At 37.8% G+C, this 18,387-nt stretch overlaps 1 protein-coding gene and 1 long non-coding RNA gene across 3 annotated transcripts in view; one reads left to right on the top strand and one right to left on the bottom strand.

The window, feature by feature from the left end:
• LOC117223867 (terminal nucleotidyltransferase 5C) overlaps window positions 1–4,766 on the bottom strand; it is a 150,655-nt gene extending 145,889 nt beyond the window's left edge. Inside the window, exon 1 of one of the 2 annotated variants that reach the window (XM_076523058.1) lies at window positions 4,625–4,766. The gene's annotated coding sequence lies outside the window, so the exon portion shown is untranslated. The remainder of the gene's footprint in view (window positions 1–4,624) is intronic. The other variant, XM_076523059.1, reaches the window with a different exon arrangement.
• On the top strand, window positions 4,592–17,659 carry LOC117223868 (uncharacterized). The gene is made up of 3 exons (XR_004491031.2): window positions 4,592–4,733; window positions 13,270–13,618; window positions 16,200–17,659. It is a non-coding gene; the product is annotated as an uncharacterized LOC117223868 (long non-coding RNA).
• The last annotated feature ends 728 nt before the right edge of the window (window positions 17,660–18,387 follow it).

Here is an 18,387-nt window from a genome sequence, read left to right as displayed (position 1 = left end):
AAACTGTTTTATAATAAATGCGCGCTATTATATAAATATATCATATTTATTATTTATTATATTTGTACATTATTTTTATTTATTATATTTATTTATTATATTTATTATATATACAAATGTTTTATATTGAATGCGATATTAAACCATTCGCTGTTAAACGCAACAGCGACTATGAAAAAACATTAAAAAGCGAACATTGAAATCGAATGTTATCTTGCAAAATGTCCCTAATTTATCAAAGTCGGTTTCAAATTGCGAATCACATAATCGCGATGGTAGAAACTCCAAAACTTAGTTCTCGTCTTTGAACAATTAACGAATATATAAAATCGATATAAACAAATGGTCCAACGTACACGTTATGAACAACGAGTTGCAAAACGACAGGCAAAAACAAGGCGCGGAGACGATAGGAATAAACATCTCGAGGTACAGGATGTGATAAAACACAACGGGATAATAATTGGATGCGGCTGTCGCGACGACGCGTCCAATCAGCGTGTTTTGTAAGAATCCGTCTGTGTAATTACCTTTAACGGATGGATTAACAATCGGCGTGTGTCCATTAACTTCGATCGTTTCGAGATTTCCCGGAAGATAATATTGCGAAGAAAAAGTGATTTTCCTATTAATAATTTAGTACGATTAAATAGAATATAAGTGGCGAACGGTGTGCAAGAATTGCGATCGGGCAACATTGTCGGTAAAATTGTTCAAATTACATAAGACTGATTTAATTGTCTCTCGACCGGAACGATACGCGAGGCGGTTAAACAATAAATGGAATTCGGAATTCAAGTTGCAATCTACGATCTCACGGATTTCGATTTAATCGGACGAGAAACGCGAATATAAAAATAGAGTTTGCAATTTGGATTTCAAACGAATTCAAATTCTGAGCTGATAAATGAAGATTCGATTGTTTAACGCGATAATAGGATTTCGAAGTACAATTAATGATGTGAGTATGTACTTTCCTTCACGTTATATTTATTTTATATTTTATATTTTATATTTTATATTTTATATTTTATATTTTATATTTTATATTTTATATTTTATATTTTATATTTTATATTTTATATTTTATATTTTATATTTTATATTTTATATTTTATATTTTATATTTTATATTTTATATTTTATATTTTATATTTTATATTTTATATTTTATATTTTATATTTTATATTTTATATTTTATATTTTATATTTTATATTTTATATTTTATATTTTATATTTTATATTTTATATTTTATATTTTGATCTTAAATTGCCTCGAAAAAGCTCGAATTCGCGCAGTGACTTTGATTTCTCAGATTCCTCGTTTAACTAGAATTATTATTAATAATTATTAATAATTATTACGTATTTTGCAAGAAATACATAAGTCAAGAAATAATCGACCCCGCAAATAAAATATCACATGCGTTTTCTTTTCGAATTGAATTTCAATCGTCAACTGTCCGCGATACGTTTCAGCCGCCATATTTAATGCATATTCATACAGTGTGTTAGGAAAATCATGGTACAACCGGCAATAGGGCGATTCCACGTGCAAAACTAAGTCGAGAAAAAGGAATAACATTTTCTTATTTAAGGCTCCGTTTTCGAGAAAAATTAGCTTGAAAGAGCAATACAGTAATGTCTCCCTTACTGACGCTCGGATTGTCCACTGAAATGGATAATTTGGGAAAAGGAGATACGATCGTTCGAGCCTTGCGGCTCGTTTTTATAATTGTGGACAATTTATGACTATAAAAATAAAGCGCAAGGCTCGAATAATCGTATCTCCTCTTCCCAAATTGTCCATTTTTCTGCACAATCCGAGCGTCAATTAGGGAGATATTACTGTACTATACAATAGGAATCAAGCGGCGCGTCTGGTCATGAAACACCAATTCTACTGTCTCATCGTGTCACAAGCCACGCGAATTCGACGCATCTTCCAACTCGGTTTTCTCGAAAACGGAGCCTCAAATTAAAAAATGTTATTCCTCTTCTTCGACGTAATTTTTCACGTAGAATCACCCTCTTGTCTATTGTACCGCGATCTTCCTGTATTAACGAGCCCTATTTAAAATACCGCGTTCGAATAATCAAGTCGTCGAGTAAAATCTGACGAATTCCTCCGGACAGAAAGCAAATTGATTCGCCTAAAATACTGCGATCCCATCAGTCCCAACGTACTAGCGGAAAAATATAACCGTGTTTGTTCCGTATTCGAAACAAATGTCACATCTCTCGGATTTATACGCTGGCAATCGACGCAGTTACGTTCCCGATTTGTCGTCGCGCTCGACAATTCCCCTACGAACTTAATCCGGTGCCCCTAGCACGCGCTGGTGGTCGTTTCCTTCGGTACGTCCAGCGCGGTTGAGTAAACATTATTTCGTATAATACCGCGATCCAATGACTCGTCGACGGACGAAAGCGGCGAATTACTTTGTTTGTTCCGCATCGGCCGTTCAAGTGCTACAGATGCATATATGTGTGCATCCGGCGAAAGCTGTTTACGTGGACTATGGAAAAGTTTGATTTCGTGATTCCTCGCGTACGAACGTTCAACTTATAATACTTATATCCTATACTAAATTAAAAAAAAAAGCATTCGAACAACTACCATCGACAGGCCAAGAAAACAAACACAGAAAAAATATGTGGTCCTCGGCGATGGCCCAACCGAAGATCATTCCTCGAATGGTTCAAATCGAACGTCAGATTTCTCAAAATTTACACCGTCAAAATTTACGCGTCGCGTGTCCCCGCCGCCTCGCCGTAATACAATAATGTCTCTCTAATTGACGTCCAGATTGCGCACAAAAATGGGCAATTTGGGAAGAGGGGATACGATTGTTCGAGCCTTGTGGTTTATTTTTATAGTTATAAATTGTCCACAATTATAAAAACGAGCCGCAAGGCTCGAATAATCGTATCTGCTTTTCCCAGATTATCCATTTTAGTGGACAATCCAAGTGTCGGTAAGGGAGACATTACTGTAGACAATTTGGGAAGAGGAGATATGATTATTCAAGTCTTGCGACTCGTTTTTATAGTTATCAATGTTCAACAAATATAAAAACGAGCCGCAAGGCTCGAACGATCGTATCTCCTTTTCCCAAATTATCCATTTTAGTGGACAATCTGAGCGTCAGTAAGGGAGACATTACTGTATTGCTCTTTCAAGCTAATTTTTCTCGAAAACGGAGCCTTAAACAAGAAAATGTTACTCCCTTTTCTCGACTTAGTTTTGCACGTGGAATCACCCTATTGCCGGTTGTACCACGATTTTCCGAACACACTGTATAAATATGCATTACATATGGCGGCTGAAACGTATCGCGGATAGATTGCGCACGAAAATAGACAATTTGGGAAGAGGAGATACGATTATTCGAGCCTCGCGGTTTATTTTTATAGTTACAAATTGTCCACAATTATAAAAACGAGCCGCAAGGCTCGAACGATCGTATCTCTATTTCCCAAATTATCCACTTTAGTGGACAATCCGAGCGTCAGTAAGGGAGACATTACTGTATTGCTCTTTCAAGCTAATTTTTCTCGAAAACGGAGCCTTAAATAAGAAAATGTTATTCCTTTTTCTCGATTTAGTTTTGCACGTGGAACCGCCCTATTGCCGGTTGTACCACGATTTTCCGAGCACACTGTATAAATATGCATTAAATATGGCGGCTGGAACGTATCGCGGATAGATTGCGCACAAAAATGGACAATTTGGGAAGAGGAGATACGATTATTCGAGTCTCACGGTTTATTTTTATAGTCATAAATTGTCCACAATTATAAAAACGAGCCGCAAGGCTCGAACGATCGTATCTCTATTTCCCAAATTATCCACTTTAGTGGACAATCCGAGCGTCAGTAAGGGAGACATTACTGTATTCAAGAATTCTCCGTCGTCGAATTTCACCGAGTGCCGAGAGTGTGCCGAGAGCACACACACACACACACACACACCGCCGCTCGTTTCCCCTGGAACGGCGAGCAGGTGGGGGGGATAAACAGGGGAAAAAAGCGCCGGGAAAAAAAAGAGCTATGTACGGTCGCGGCGAAAGGAAGAAAAGGACTTAGGAAAGGTCGCGCGCCTGCGCGGACGATGCGCGTTCTAGAAAGAGCGCGCGCGGCCGTTCGTATATCCGCGTTTACGGTCACGTACGGCTGTTTTGGTAACGCTGTCGGTAACGTAGCGACGACGCGCCTCGCTGGTCGCGTCCAACAGGGCCACGGTGATAAACCTACGTCGAAGAATAAAAAGAATCCGTGGGACATTTCGCGGCAAAAGTTTTCGACCCGGAACCCCGGCTGGCTCGAACGTTCCCACGCGCGCGAGACTCGGTCTTCTAGAATCGTCGCCGGTGCGGTGGAAGTGCGCAGCAATCGTCGCGGCGAAGTATTCGCCGGCGCGGGGAAAAGGCGAGCCCGCATGTTCCGCGCGGCAACGGGAATCCCGCGTTTTGAATCGGATCGCCAGGGCTCGAGGATCGATGCTGTCCCAACATGGAGGGTGAACGGATTCCGCGAGTTGCCATATGGAGAGACCGGTGGGGAAAGGGGAGGAGGTAACAAACAACGCCGGGGGTGTCGGTTGCTTTCGGGTTACTTACATCAGTTAAGAGCCTCTCGCCTTGGGGGTCGTCGGGACGCGATGAGAAAACACGTTTCCGCCGATGGAAGGATGATGCCTCGTCTTGCTGGAACACGGTTGGTTCACACGTACGTATATCTCTCTATATATATCCGATTCTGTAGAACGTTCTCTCCTTGGTCCACTGTGCGCGTCGGTTGTGTTTATGCGCGATCGATCGCTGCCGCGTACGCCAGTTGTCCGGCACCCACACGTGACGTGTTCCGACCGGCGGCGTACCGAGCAGAGAATAGATATATATATATATGTATATATATATATATATGTATATATATTCGCCGAGAATACGTGCGAGCTGTCGTCGTGGTCGCGCGAGCGCGGTTTTCTCGCGTTTAGTCTCACGCTCGAACAGAGTCGAATGCCACACTGCGCGTCGGTTCCTCACCAAATACGGTTGTTCTCGGGGCTATAGGCGCGGAGCGTTTCTCCGGCGGGACCACCAAACAACAACAACAACAATAAAAGGGGGGGGGAAGGTGGGAAACTTCGGAGCCGATCGACGACGCGGGTACGTCTCGCTGCCCGTCGTCCGTGACGGGCAGACGTGAACGGAACGAAATAGATTGGGCTGGGAACGAGCGAAATCGAGGGTGCTTGCTCTCTTGTCTGATCGATGCCGATTCCAATTCCGATTTCCACGAGTCACCGTTGCCGAGCCGCCTGCCTCTCGCTGGCTTGTCCTTCGGGAGGGCTTCGTCCGCGAACACACAACAAAGGGATCGGTGGTAGACCGGTAGAACGGCGTAATGTAAACTTTTGCCGTTTCCGACTGCGACGGAGCGCGCGATCAACCGACGGAACGAAAAAAAAAAACAAATGCTTCTGCGGATGCAACGTTTGGTTTACGCGTCGACAACAGCACAAGTCGCCGCGGCGAACCAATTGACACTGACAGCGGCGTTCAACTCGAGCGCGCACGCACTCTGCCTCCCCCTTCCCCCCGGCGCCCTACCCCATCCCCTTCACTCGGGCCGCCTGTCACCTTCCCTCTTTGCCGTAGACACCTTCCCCTACCGTCGCGATCCGTGCCTTCCATCCCCACCGACCGCGAACGTCATCGGTTGCTGCTCCTCTCTACGGCTGTTTCGTGTTTCTGCACGCGGATCCTCCGATCCTCGCGCGATCATCTACGTCAGGGGTGTCAAACTCGAAAGCTAACTTGGGACAAATGAACGATGCTTAACTTTAGGTGGGCCGCAAAAAAAAAGAATCAATGTTCATAGACACAAATATTTTTATCTTGACTAGTACATTTTAATAAACGTATGTAAAGTTAAATTATTGTTTACGTCCTGATACTTGACATCTCTTCTCTGATACTATTGGGTTGGCAACTAAGTAATTGCCGATCTCAGTTATAGATGTCTCTCACTCCCATTTTTATGATATCCGTAAATGTTATATTATTATTATTATATGATATTATTATATATATTATTAACACTTTATCGTCCGGTCGTGGTTGAGGCTGCCACTCAGTAAGGACTGGCTTAGTCGCGCGCGCATTTGCTCCCAGTACCGGCTAAATTTTCGCTATTCATTGTGTTGTGCTTATTCCTTTAAAAATAATAATAAATAATAATAATTATTATAATTATAATTCATAAGGATATGGGGAGGTCAGCATACAGGAGGTCAGCTACTAACAAAACAGTAAAGAAGCGAAAACCGTCGATAGCTAAAAGTCGATTAATAGGCTATCGGTCGATAAGCATTGGCAATCGAAAAGCCGATTAATAGGCTAGCGATCGATAAACATTGGCAATCGAAAAGCCGATAAATAGGCTAGCGGTCGATAAAGTGTTAATATATAATAATAATGTAATATAATATATAATAATAATATAATATTATTAATAATAATATTATTATATTATTATATTATATTATTATATTATTATATATATAATAATAATAATTATTATTATATATATTATTATTATATTATTATATTATTATTATTATATTATTATATATAATAATAATAATAATAATTATTATTATGTTATTTTTTATTATCCGTGAATGTTAGCAACTGGACAAATTGAATGCAGCGGTCGAGGAAAAGCGATCAGAATTGGTCAATCGTAAAAGTGTCATTTTCCAGCAGGACAATGCTAGGCCGCGCACGTCTTTGTCCACTCGGCAAAAATTCATGGATATTGGTTGGGAATCGATGTTACACCCACCATATAGCCCTGATCTCGCGCCATCGGATTACCACTTATTTCGATCCCTGGACAACTCCCTTCGTGGTAAAACTTTTAACGATGATGACGCTGTAAAATCTCACTTAACTCAGTTTTCGGCCGAAAAGGATCAGACTTTCTACGAGCGTGGAATTTTCAAGTTGTCAGAGAGATGGCAAAAGGTCATCGAACAAAATGGAAAATACATTACAGATTAAACTTCGTTCCAAGTAAAAAAAATGTTTTATTTCATTGAACGAATCGGCAATTACTTAGTTGCCAACCCAATATCTTTCCTATTGCGGGAGAAATTTTATTGGCCGAGACTACTTTCAAAATTTCTAATTCACATTTCTATTTTATTTTGACTTTGCGCCGGATATATTGACTGGGCCGGAAAAATGTTCATCTCGGCCCGCGGACCGCGAGTTTGACACCCCTGTTCTACATTATGTGATCTATGTAATAGGGATGCAAGGGGGAGGATGCATAATAAGGGAGGATGCGAGCGCAGCGTTACGATTACGGAGAGCCGCGGTCGAGAGCGAGCGAGCGAAGAATGCCGGCCGGTTTGATAACAGGTCGGACGAGCAATCGCCGCCGCGTATTTTTTTATATTCGGTGGACTGTATCGTGTAATTTCATGAGAAAAAGAAACGCGAACTTTTTTGCAAAGTTCATTTCGATTGCGCCCGTTTATCGGACGTATTTACCGAGTACGGCGGCTTGCGAAAGCGTTACCAGGAACTGCGATTGATTGGATTGTCGAACTGATCCGGCTTCGGTGTACGAATTTCGTGTTAACGAATTTTGTAGAACGCGTGAATACAGAGAGTCTGATTAATATTCGGACGCTTTTTAAGATGCGATATGTTTTTTGGAACTGGCTAAACTACTTGAATTTGTTGAACGTGACAGAGGGATCGGTCTACTGTATGCTTTTTTGATATTTTGCAAATTACTTAGAGTGACGAGAGAAAATAAAAGGCTGTGATTTTTTAACTCTTTTGTCTGAGCCTGAAAGGAAAATTTAAAAAATGCGTTCTGCAGATCTCTATTATTCGAACAGTTATTCAAATAATATTTTCATTTTATTTGTTATTTGGTTTATCATTTGAAATAATGTTATTTGCTCGTCGATGTATTCGAGATTACAGTAATGTCTCCCTAATTGTCGCCGAAATTGTGCATTAGAACAGACAGTTTGGGAAGAAGAGACGCGATTATTCGAGCCTTGCGACTCGTTTTCTGTCAATAACTCTAAAAACGAGCTGCAAATTCCACTCTTAACAAAGGTAAAGTAAAATAATACTCTTCCCAAATTGTCCATCTTTGTGGACAATGCGAGCGTCAATTACGGAGACATTACTCTATTTTCAAATAATTTATTTTCCAGAGTAATGTCTCTCTAACTGACGCTCAGATTATGCACAGAAATGGACAATTTGGGAAGAAGAGACGCGATTATTCGAGCCTTGCGACTCGTTTTCTGTCAATAACTCTAAAAACGAGCTGCAAATTCCACTCTTAACAAAAGTAAAGTAAAATAATACTCTTCCCAAATTGTCCATCTTTGTGGACAATGCGAGCGTCAATTACGGAGACATTACTCTATTTTCAAATAATTTATTTTCCAGAGTAATGTCTCTCTAACTGACGCTCAGATTATGCACAGAAATGGACAATTTGGGAAGAGGAGATGTGGACAATCTGGGCGTCAATTAGAGAGACATTTACAATGCTAAATAACAAGTAACAATTTTTTGTAATAGTCGACATCATTTTATGATAAATATTGCTCGACATGTGCACCTAAATATCTAGTCGAATGATCACGAACATGCCAATAAACACGTGTACACAACTACAGAGAGAAACGGCAACGATCTAATTCAATTTATCCCTTAATGAATGCATAATTCACCCTGCATTGCTGCAGTTGCGATGTAAATCGATTCGAGAATACCTAGTCCAAGTCTTAGACAAACGAGGAAATCAGATTTAACAGTGCAATATTAACCGCCCTCTCTACTGGTCTAAATGTAACTAAATATGCGCAGCACAACTCTAAGGGATGATTCGAGTTCCGTAACGATATCCACCCTTGGCGCACTGAAAAAATAAAGGAAAATAGAACAGTAAAAATCTAACGCAGATCTGACAAAATATCTAGACACCGATGTACAATGACTCACAAAAGTACTCGAACACCATTTAAAACGGCAATAACTATTTCAGAACTGGAGCAAATGACTTGAATTTTTGAGATACCAGATCAACTAATTCACTAGAAAATGTCTAAGAACGTTTTCCTAAAAATTCGCCTGCATCGACGAACGAAATAAGAAACTCAGATTTCTTGTAACTTTTTTATCTGGCAACAATTTGGTTACAGCGAAATTGGTGTCCCAAAATTGTGGTATTTCCAGGAAATGTGGGGTTCCTGAGGTCGTTTGAAAAAACTTCTTCCTCTGCGAAAATGCAATTCGCGGCTTCGTTTACGAGTTATTGACGAAACGAAGTGACCAATGAGAGGCGAGATCAGCTGACGCGAGGCGATTCAGCCAACGTGCGCGCGAAGCCCGGTACCTAGAATTCTCGAAAATATTCAACTGTCACGTTATTTCAACAATACTTTCCTGTGCAGTCCATTTCGAGCTGCACAATCAGTTCGAACACTCGAATCGACTAGAACAGATTAAACGGTGAGGGGGTGGGGGTTTAATTGCTCCAATCCGCAAGTACTTTCACGGTGACGATAGGCGAGCGGACCTGAGCGATTTTCACGAGGCGAATTCCCCGTCGACTCAAATGTCATGCGTCATAGACAGCATCGCTTCGGCTAAAGGTTATTTTGATTACGATTGTAGGATGCTACGTTCCAATCAGTGTTGTCTACAATTCCCGACCAATGACAATGTCAAAGCCCGACGCTGGTTTTATTTGGAAATCGAACCACTGATTTTTTTTCAGCCTCGAGACATCGGGCCATCGATTTTAGCCAGAATTCGGCAAAATTTTATTTGAAATTAATAAACAACGAATTACAAATTAGATTAAATATCTCATTTGCGAAGAATATTATTAACTTTTCCATTCGATTGAAAAGTCGTTTAAATAATTTCACGGGTCATTTATTTATTAGTTTTCATTTGCAAGTAAAATGTTAATTTTTATTCGAATTTTAGGGGAAGACGAACAATAAATAATTTCGTGCTTCTCTTTCATTCGTTGTCCATTGTAGAATGGATATTTCGTACATTAGTTATGCGAATCAAATGTTAGTTTTTATTCGAATTTAAGTGACAAGCAAATAATAAATAATTTTTGTTTTTTTTTCGTTCACCGGTGTTCCTAAGCAGGAACATACTGTTCCATATCGCGTACTTCAATTCTGTATTCAGTGTCCCTATTTTGAAACGCTCACTTCGAATGAACCTAATTGAATTGGATATGGAACACGGGGACGTGGCACGAAAACAGCGTGCCATAATAGGTACATCTACTCTAATAGGGGTACTAGTATTAATTTTTAATCATATAAAATAAATATCTCAAAGTTCACTGCGATATCTCGAAGCATCGATCTATTTAACAGTAGCATAAATATTCAACAGGAACATACTGTTCCATATCGCGTACTTCAATTCTGTATTCAGTGTCTCTATTTTGAAACGGTCACTGCAAATGAACCTAATTGAATTGGATATGGAACACGGGGACATGGCACGAAAACAGCGTGCCATAATAGGTACTAGTATTAATTTTTAATCATATAAAATAAATATCTTAAAGTTCACTGCGATATCTCGAAGCATCGATCTATTTAACAGTAGCATAAATATTCAACAGGAACATACTGTTCCATATCGCGTACTTCAATTCTGTATTCAGTGTCCCTATTTTGAAACGGTCACTTCGAATGAACCTAATTGAATTGGATATGGAACACGGGGACATGGCACGAAAACAACGTGCCATAATAGGTACATCTACTTTAATAGGTACTAGTATTAATTTTTAATCATATAAAATATATAAATATCTCAAAGTTCATAAAGTAGCATAAATATTCAACAGGAACATACTGTTCCATATCGGGTACTTCAATTCTGTATTCAGTGTCCCTATTTTGAAACGGTCACTGCAAATGAACCTAATTGAATTGGATATGGAACACGGGGACATGACACGAAAACGGCGTGCCATAATAGGTACATCTACTCTAATAGGTACTAGTATTAATTTTTAATCATATAAAATAAATATCTCAAAGTTCACTGCGATATCTCGAAGCATCGATCTATTTAACAGTAGCATAAATATTCAACAGGAACATACTGTTCCATATCGCATACTTCAATTCTGTATTCAGTGTCCCTATTTTGAAACGGTCACTGCAAATGAACCTAATTGAATTGGATATGGAACACGGGGACATGGCACGAAAACAGCGTGCCATAATAGGTACTAGTATTAATTTTTAATCATATAAAATAAATATCTCAAAGTTCACTGCGATATCTCGAAGCATCGATCTATTTAACAGTAGCATAAATATTCAACAGGAACATACTGTTCCATATCGGGTACTTCAATTCTGTATTCAGTGTCTCTATTTTGAAACGGTCACTGCAAATGAACCTAATTGAATTGGATATGGAACACGGGGACATGGCACGAAAACAACGTGCCATAATAGGTACATCTACTTTAATAGGTACTAGTATTAATTTTTAATCATATAAAATATATAAATATCTCAAAGTTCATAAAGTAGCATAAATATTCAACAGGAACATACTGTTCCATATCGGGTACTTCAATTCTGTATTCAGTGTCCCTATTTTGAAACGGTCACTGCAAATGAACCTAATTGAATTGGATATGGAACACGGGGACATGACACGAAAACGGCGTGCCATAATAGGTACATCTACTCTAATAGGTACTAGTATTAATTTTTAATCATATAAAATAAATATCTCAAAGTTCACTGCGATATCTCGAAGCATCGATCTATTTAACAGTAGCATAAATATTCAACAGGAACATACTGTTCCATATCGCATACTTCAATTCTGTATTCAGTGTCCCTATTTTGAAACGGTCACTGCAAATGAACCTAATTGAATTGGATATGGAACACGGGGACATGGCACGAAAACAGCGTGCCATAATAGGTACTAGTATTAATTTTTAATCATATAAAATAAATATCTCAAAGTTCACTGCGATATCTCGAAGCATCGATCTATTTAACAGTAGCATAAATATTCAACAGGAACATACTGTTCCATATCGGGTACTTCAATTCTGTATTCAGTGTCTCTATTTTGAAACGGTCACTGCAAATGAACCTAATTGAATTGGATATGGAACACGGGGACATGGCACGAAAACAACGTGCCATAATAGGTACATCTACTTTAATAGGTACTAGTATTAATTTTTAATCATATAAAATATATAAATATCTCAAAGTTCATAAAGTAGCATAAATATTCAACAGGAACATACTGTTCCATATCGCGTACTTCAATTCTGTATTCAGAGTGTCCCTATTTTGAAACGGTCACTGCAAATGAACCTAATTGAATTGGATATGGAACACGGGGACATGGCACGAAAACAGCGTGCCATAATAGATACATCTACTCTAATAGGTACTAGTATTAATTTTTAATCATATAAAATATATAAATATCTCAAAGTTCATAAAGTAGCATAAATATTCAACAGGAACATACTGTTCCATATCGCGTACTTCAATTCTGTATTCAGAGTGTCCCTATTTTGAAACGCTCACTTCGAATGAACCTAATTGAATTGGATATGGAACACGGGGACATGGCACGAAAACAGCGTGCCATAATAGATACATCTACTCTAATAGGTACTAGTATTAATTTTTAATCATATAAAATATATAAATATCTCAAAGTTCATAAAGTAGCATAAATATTCAACAGGAACATACTGTTCCATATCGCGTACTTCAATTCTGTATTCAGTGTCCCTATTTTGAAACGCTCACTTCGAATGAACCTAATTGAATTGGATATGGAACACGGGGACATGGCACGAAAACAGCGTGCCATAATAGGTGCATGCTCGTACTTCGCGTGAATTTACTCGTATTAATTTTTATTCATATCAAATAAATATTTCGAAGTTCATTGCTATATCTTGAATATAGTGATCTATTTAAATATAATACGTATAAATATTCAACAATAACACTTTTCAGTTGTAATAAAATCGACGATAAAAATTGTCTGCATCAATTGCAGAATATGGAAGTCAAGCATTGGTATTTTTCTTTCGTTAACGATTTGAATTAGTTCAAATTAATGCATCAGCACATTCGTAATTTCTTTTAACCCTAACACTGTTTTAAATTGTTCCTGCTCAGCTCTCTAGATGCACCGTGACGAACATGTGCCACACCTTGAACATCCCAGAGCCTGCTCCTGCCGCTCCGACATTGTGGACTTTTTCTCAGCTGGGGAAAAAGGGAAGGCATCTACAGGATATACGAAGAATCGGTGAAGATGGATTAATCCGAGTCCCTTTTGTCGGCGTCTTCCAGGTTGCTTACTCCGTGCGGGAGCAGCTGTTTAATCTCGCCGGGGATGGCCAGCAAGACGCAACCCCACCAAAAGCAAGGGTCCCCAGGTCGAGGCAGTGTTGGGCGTTTCGGGAGAAGCCATTCGGGCCACTGGGCCGAGCTATGGCCTTGTAGTATACAGCTGCAACATGTAGTGAGTATTTTTTGGGTGTATACTGCCCTTTAAAGGTTCAATGATCTCTGTAGCACAACCCTTGTTTGGGAGTATGTTATCTCCCAGTCAACCTAATGGCTGATAATGGGAGACAGAGAATTGAAATAAAGCACAAGTTTAATTTCAGAGAATGCGTTGTAAGTTTTAGTTTATTCTCCTTGTTGAAATTGAATTGAACTGAATTGAAGTACAAGTATATTTGAAATGAAAATGTCTCAAATATAATACTGTAAATGTAATGTAATGCAAATGTAATAGAATGTGAATGTAATGGAATGTAAATGTAATGGATTGTAAATGTAATGTAATGTAATGTAATGTAAATGTAAATGTAAATGTAAATGCAATGTAAATGTAATATAAATGTAAATGTAAATGTAAATGTAAATGTAAATGTAAATGTAAATGTAAATGTAAATGTAAATGTAAATGTAAATGTAAATGTAAATGTAAATGTAAATGTAAATGTAAATGTAAATGTAAATGTAAATGTAAATGTAAATGTAAATGTAAATGCAATGTAAATGTAATATAAATGTAAATGTAAATGTAAATGTAAATGTAAATGTAAATGTAAATGTAAATGTAAATGTAAATGTAAATGTAAATGTAAATGTAAATGTAAATGTAAATGTAAATGTAAATGTAAATGTAAATGTAAATGTAAATGTAAATGTAATGTAATGTAAATGTAATGTAATGTAAATGTGATGTAATGTAAATGTGATGTAATGTAAATGTAATGTAAATGTAATGTAAGTGTAACGTAAATGTAATGTAATGTAATGTAAATGTAACCTAAATGTAATGCAAATGTAATCTAAATGTAATGCAAATGTAATCTAAATGTAATGTAACGTAAATGTAACGTAAATGTAACGTAAATGAAACGTAAATGTAACGTAAATGTAATGCAAACGTAATGCAAATATAATGCAGATATAATGCAGATATAATGCAAATGTGATACAAATGCAATGTAAATGTAATGTAACGTGATGGAAAAGATAACAGTACCAAAGTGTAATGTAATCCAAGCGGGGTTAACTGCAACTTCGTATCAGAACTTATCTTCTCTGATTGCCCACGACGCGTTCTATATATTTTACCTTTCACTGCTATCCTTCTTACCGACAGAGTTTGATTAGACATACAATAAGGCATCAAGTTAAATGGAATTAGCAATTACTTTCACCATCCTGTGAAACGATGTAATCCATTGCGATCCATAATTGTATTTCGTTTATGAATTTTTCATGTTATTTAATTGCATCGTCTCTAACGTTCTTTATTTATTGTTCGCGAACTTCTTCCGAAATCAGGCAGATTTCTGGAACTGTAATGAAAAAAAATCGCAAGTACGATCGCGTAATTACCGTTGATTATAGAACAATTAACTTCGGATGTTTAAACGAACCGGGACTTCCTACGTGAATAAACATTTCATGAGTTGTGGAGCTCTTATCTGGTCGCAGCTGTCACGAAGCTTTCGTAACATGAGTGATGCTTTACAATAATGGTAGAACCGAGAACGGACGTTATTTTTTTTCTATCGTAGAACAGCCACGGCTTATTCGTGTAAACGCGAACCGATTAGTAGACACACTAAACATCATCGTTTTATCTGAATTTTTCGTACGGTCGATTCTGCAACAATTCTGATTTAACCAATTTCGTGTAGATAAACTACATCGTCTTTAATAAATTAATCACCGTTTATATTGTTATATTTTATTATATTATATTATATTATATTATATTATATTATATTATATTATATTATATTATATTATATTATATTATATTATATTATATTATATTATATTATATTATATTATATTATATTATATTATATTATATTATATTATATTATATTATATTATATTATATTATATTATATTATATTATATTATATTATATTATATTATATTATATTATATTATATTATATTATAATAATCACCGTTAATAGTCGATTATCACATTTCGAATAAATTGTATCATTAGTCTCCCTTACTGACGCTCAGATTGTCCACTAAATTTTGACGCAGTAAATTTTGAGAAATCTGACGTTCGATTTGAACGACAATTTGGGAAGAGAAAATACGATTATTAGAGCCATCTAGCTCGTTTTTTATAGCTGTTGACACTTCGTAACAATAAAAATGAATCGCAACACTCGAATAATCGTATCTCCTCTTCCCAAAATGTCCATTTTTGTGGACAAACTGAGCGTCAGTAAGGGAGACATAACTGTATATCGCAATAGAGAAATACGAAGTAGGTGAACCTGCGCTAAAATTTAAGTCGAAAATACGCAACGAAACTTTGCATATCGCACAGGAAAACATTTAACATTCGGTCTTGTTTTACGGAAAATAAAGTAATAAATAAAGTAATAAATAATATAAATGTCGCACCGAAAACTCATCGATTCTCAGGAGAGAAGTAATTACAGTTATCGGCCATGCGTATATTTTTCTGAAAAAGAACATCCTTCAAATCGAATTTTCACACATCATGCTCTTCCAGGCAATAAAAAAGAATACTATTTCTTTCAGATTGAAAATTTCTAAAATTTCGCCGCTTCGACGCCACTGTCCGAGCGTTAATTTTCGTGGAACGTTTACGGCTCGAGAACGGAGGAGGCTTCTTCGGCTGCCGAAGAGAGTTTCGCCGGCGAAAGGAGAATATCGCACCTCCGTTAATTTTGTAACGTTTCCAGTGGTTTCTAGAATTGCTACGGTCATCTATAGCCGGAAAGTGCATAGCCGATGGCTCTCCGGCAAAGCCGGTTAAATATTTCTGCATTGACGGAAGTTTCAAAGCGCTGTCGCCCCAGTTTCGCACGCGGTCTTCCCCATTGTAATCGACATTTCCTAGATCGATGCCGTCCTATGGACGTTTCTTCGGGCCGTAGCGTCGTAGCGCCGTTCACGCAGAAAACCATTCCGGGGTATACGCGGAAAAAGGAAGACGGTAATTAATGCAATTAAGATGCAACGTGGACGGGGCGGTGTCCGGTGCACCCGTACGCGCGCGCGCGCGCGTGCGTCTGTGTGTTCGTAGCGCGCACACGCGGGAGATCGTGCGCGGCTCGAATTAAATGCGCAAGCAAAAAACGAACATAATGTCTGTCTCCGGGTTCTCGTAACATTCCCATAACGATCGCATAATATTTTCATAATATTCGCGCGCGATAAACGGCAAGGATATCGGGGCGCACGCGTTTATCGAACTCGGGCTCGGCCGCGGGTCTCGGGCCCACGCGTACCCCGCAATTTCTCTATCATTGGAAAAAGAGCAACGTGATGTAAGTAGCTGCTCGCTTTAATTGGCCGGCACAGGAATGGGAAAAAATCGTGTTAAATTGCACGCGACGAGAAATAGTTTCCAACTTTCGCGAGATCAGAGATTCTCGTACGGAATTCTTAACACGCGACAATGCCGCGTAAACTGTGTCGGAATAACGACGACCGACCGGTTATCCGTTTTTTTTTTAAATTTCGTTTCTGAAACGTTTCTTTCGATTTTCAATTCAATTTCGTTCGCGTTATATCACAATTCTTAATCGTTCAACGCGAAACGTTGCGACATCTTCGAATTTGCGAAATTTGCACCTCTGTTATTTTTTTTCAGATTCAAGATCTGTTCTTCATATATATTACAAATATTTTTAATTTTAATTACTTAATTTTAATTTTATTTATTTGATTTTAATTTTAATTATTTTTCTATTAATTCCATTTTATTGGGCAGCTTTATTTTGTTAATGTAGAAAATAAATTCTGTTAAAACTCATTCTTTTACTTCGTTTAAATAAAAAGATGTCATATTATATGTTTATGAATATCTTTGAGAATACTTTTATCGAATAAGAAGACATTTTTGTAAAAATATCGCCTAAATAACATAAGGACATTTATGTATATGGATTTGGATAAGAATTTATAACCGAAATGTACATTAAATTGTAGGAATTTATTGAATTAATTATACACAAGTTTCGTTACTGCTCAAACTGTTGTCTACTAATCCAGACTGTCTCAAACAATGAACACTATAGAACTTTTAATTTCCTAAGTAATAAGAGCTGATTTTTAAGAGCTATTTAGTAGCATACGTGCTATAAAAGCACATATCTGCACACATCTGCGCGTTAAAAAACTTTAATAATGTCGCTGCATTATGTTCAGCCTTTTATTTAACTTTAGTTTGCTGCGATTGAAATAAACAATTATTATTTCTCATAAAAATCCGCAATCTGATAATCATATTCCACGAAAGGTCTGCTATCTCTCGGTTTTGTTCCCGTTCTTGACACATTTTTACGCATTAATCTAACCATTCTAATAATTATTTACATTTTATTATCATTATATTATTACTATTATTAATAAAATAAATTGGAAGGGCATTTGGCCCGTTCATGCTAAATAAATACTGTGCTTCATCGAGATTATCGAGGCGTCGAGGTGGGTCCACGATCCAAGGGAGGTTAGGTAATCCTGAATGCAACGAGTGCATAGTTCGGCGTGGTGTGCGCCGCCATTTGCCCAAATAATCGTCCGTTCGTCCATGTAGATCCACGCATATTAGACGGGGAAACACGTCTGCAGAGTTTCAAATTGTAGGTCAGTCAGCTATCGCAGGTTATTGACTCTACATCAGATCGTTACTTTCACGTCACAATGTTGGTCGAGCTTTTAAATGGAAGCCGCGCGATTTGTCTATTCCCGGTCTCCTGCT

The sequence above is a fragment of the Megalopta genalis genome, chromosome 6 (assembly GCF_051020955.1).
Source record: "Megalopta genalis isolate 19385.01 chromosome 6, iyMegGena1_principal, whole genome shotgun sequence".
Taxonomy (NCBI): Eukaryota; Metazoa; Arthropoda; class Insecta; order Hymenoptera; family Halictidae; genus Megalopta; species Megalopta genalis.
This window is presented reverse-complemented; position numbering and strand designations above follow the sequence as displayed.